A 4105-nucleotide genomic window follows, 5' to 3' on the forward strand; every position below is an offset into this window, starting at 1 on the left:
TGAGATATATATATATATATATATATATATATATAGTTCTGCTGGGTTTGAGCTATATATATATATATACACCACCCTTATTTCTCTCTAAATCATTGATGCAAGAGGGATTTACTTGGCAATTGGCATCATCATGCCAGGCATTTAACGAAATGTTTTAATGATAAATTTCTTCGAATGCCATCAATAATGTCTGAGTGATGCAAAGGAAGCGAGGTGGGGCAGGATTGTGTCCTGTGAAGTCCAAATCTGAATGCAAAGCTAAGTTAGCACGGAGGATTTCAATGAAAACCTTCATATGCAGTCGTGGCAAAGTACAGTGGCAAGCAGCGAACGAAATCGAAATTACGAATTGCAGAGCATGAGCGTAGGGAGGTACAGCTTAGAAAACTGGAAAAATTGGCGGTTGTCAAAAAAGCTTTGTAAAATGGGAGGAGGACTCTTACAATGCAGACTGAAATAAATGATACTATGCGCTTTTTTTATATTATTTTAATATGTTAATATTAAAAATAATTTTTTAATATATTTTTAAATAAAAAATACTTTAAATTACTATTATTATTACAATTTTAAAATAGACGTATCAGTATATCAGAATACTGAACCAGGTGCTAACACTGTCAGTTGGTTACCTTGCACTGGTTTCCCTTTCACTGCTAGAAATTTCATAGGCGGGGCTAGTTGGTTACCTTTCACTGGTTTTCCTTTCTCTCTTGATCTCTAAATTCAAAGATCAATATATCTGTTTAATCATCTTATCTTGTGCTTTCTGCACTTAAATCAAGTTCTTAGTTTTCTGTAGTTGTAAACTTACTGATGAATAATGAATTGAACAGAGCTGCCAATAAATCCGGATGGTACGGATAACCTTCCAAAATTTGATGGGCTTGAGCATATTGGGATCGCTTTGGAGCTCACACGATTGCAGTTACAGGCAAGCCACATAAGATAGAGAATTTTCAACAACCGAATATATTATAAAATTCTATATGATAAAATCAAAAGAAATAAAATAAAATAAAATAAAGTCAGAATATAGCTATGTTCAATCAATTAAACCTATTTAATTTTAAAATAAAATTTATTTTAAAAAATAACATTAATGATGAACAATGAGTAAAACAACTCGAGATAACCAAATTAAATAAAATAAAGGTTATAGAAAATAAAAAAAAAATTTAATCTTCAATTAAATAAATATTGAATGATAAAATTAAAAAAAATATTAACTTAACAAAATAATAAAAAAACCAAAATAATTCTAAGCAAACCTCTTAAAGATAAGTTAATTTTTAAAGTTTGTAACCTATGAAATGCTAGACACAAACTTAATCAAGAAGATCAAATCCAAATCGCTTATATGTTGATGGATGAAATAGAGTAAAATAAACACCAATCTAGAAAATATTGCAAAAAATAAATCCAAAAAATAAAAATAAGATCCAATAGGAAAAAAATTGACGAAGGGTGGAATAGCAAAAAAAATACAATTCTAAAAATTATCTTAGATTAAAAAAATTATAATTAAAAAAATAAGAACTAAATTTAACAAAGCAAAAAATTAAATGAAGATAAAATTGAAGAAAAATTCAATTCTATAAATTATTTTAAATAAAAAATAATAATCATATGCATAAGAATTAAATAAAAAAAAGAGAAGTTTAGGGGTAAATTTGAAAAATCAGGATAGAGCACAAACACCCAAAAAAAAAGAAAATAAAAAGAAAATAAAAACCACATCAAACTAAAGTTATTCTCAATGCACGCAACATTGGTTCATATAAGAGATGTCAAGATAAAGAGGATGATACTACCTCGAAATGACTCTTTAGCTATTAAAATTAGTCGCATATGTTATTTGAAAATGATAGTGTTAACACTTTATTTTAATCCTTTTATTTTTAAAGAAGCATATTGCTAAAAAACAAATTAATAAGTAGCGCAGTCCTCACAACACCATCCAAACTCTAGGCTTAAAAATATAAACTCTAAGGGAAGTAGGTCTTTTTATTGTGTATAAAACTGAAAAGATGAAAAAAAATCTTTCATTTTTAGTCCAATGTTTTTTTTATTATTATTATAATGAATTCAATATTCTTGTTTGTAGTGCAATATATATAAGAGAAAATCACCATATAATATCTTACTCTCTTGTCAGTTAAGAGAAATGGATTCTCTCGATTGTAATAAAAAAGAAGAATACCTCTTTACCTTAGGTTGATTTTTATTTTTTTTTATGTTAGAAGGAGAAAAAGAGTAGAGAGTTTTTGTGGAGAAAAAAAAAACACTCTCCATGCTAACATAGAAAAACCCTTCGTCACTATTGATTTATGTTAAATATTTTTTAATCAAAGTTTAAAATACATCTAATTAAAGTCAACACTTTTGCCATTATCTTTTATTCATTTGCTAACATTTATAATTTTATTATATAGTCCACCATCTAACATATATCCAAATCCATCAAATACCACATATGAATACTCCATAATCTCAAACTTAATCAAAATTATTGCTTAAAGAAAAATTGGTGATAAAAATAAATTTTATTTTAACAAATAATTATAAAATATTGAATAACTTTTAAACTCAAATTTAAAAGAAGAAATATTTAAAGTTAGAACTGAAAATTAAAATTTTTGTATTTCAATTCTTAACTATTAAATTATGTATTTGGTGCGACGGAAAAGCTTTCCATATAATTTTTCACCTCCTTTCTCCTTATTTGATTTTTAGAATTTGAAAGGAAAAAAACACTATGAAAGGTAATAATTAACTCTAAAAATGAGGTTACATGTTTCTCTTAAGAAATAGAAATTTTTTTATGAAGGATAATACTTAATTTTAAAAATTATAAAAGGTAATATTATACAAGTTTATTGTTAACTTGTATTAATTTACAATATACTTACACATAATTGCCAAACCTAAGTGATTCGAGTACGTCAATTATGCTTGATTTGACAAATAAGAAATTAAAAAAATAATTATGTATTTTAATTGTTAAGAAAAAAAAATAAAGAAAATAAAATAAATAATTGATCATCGACAATAATTTAATTATTATCTGTCTACACACATCACATCATATAATAGATGACACGATTACACATCTAGTTAGATGGTGAATGAACATATTTAACTATCAGAAAGCATCATATACTCCTTCTTAATGGCGAGGGTGTTGCTTATTTGTTAAGGCGCGAGGAACACGCGCTAACAACTTTTCAATTAATAAATAATAAACAAAACATGAGAAATACTAAAACTCCCCTTGGTCTTTTTAATTACACAAAATACTCATGTAAAAATACCAAAATACCCCCAAAAGCAAAACTTTTGTTTTTTTTTCAGAAGTTAAAAGCGTTATTTTATTGTATATGAAAATTGAAAAAACCTAAAATACTCTTATCCAGCAACCCATTTTTTTTTATCTTGGGAACAAAAATATTTTTATTGTTATGAATATTCTGAAAAGTCAAGAAAGTCCTTGATCAACAGTTCTTAATATACGCATTATAGGATTATATAAGAGATGTCAAGATGAAGAGAATGATGTTACCTCAAAATGACCTTTTAGCCATTGAAATCAGTAGCATATGTTATTTAAAAATGATTATGTTATCACTTTCTTTTAACCCTTTTATTTTTAAAGGAGTATATTGCTAAAAAAAAATAATAATAATAATTAGGGCAATCTTCACAACACCATCCAACTCTAGGCTTAAAAATATAAACTCTAATGGAAGTAGGTCTTTTTATTGTGTATAAAACTGAAAAGATGCAAAAAAAAATCGCATTTTCAATCCAATGTTTTTTTTATTATTATTATTATAATGAATTCAATATTCTTGTTTGTAGTGCAATATATATAAGAGAAAATCACCATATAATATCTTACTCTCTTGTCAGTTAAGAGAAATGGATTCTCTTGAATGTAATAAAAAAGGAGAATACCTCTTTACCTTAGGTTGGTTTTTTTTTTTTTAATGTTAGAAGGAGAAAGAGAGTAGAGAGTTTTTGTGGGGAAAAAAACACACTCTCCATGCTGACATAAAAAAACCCTTAGTTGCTATTGATTTATTATGAAATATTTTTTAAT

The sequence above is a fragment of the Populus euphratica genome, unplaced genomic scaffold (genome assembly GCF_000495115.2).
Source record: "Populus euphratica unplaced genomic scaffold, PopEup_1.0 scaffold355.1, whole genome shotgun sequence".
NCBI lineage: Eukaryota > Viridiplantae > Streptophyta > Magnoliopsida > Malpighiales > Salicaceae > Populus > Populus euphratica.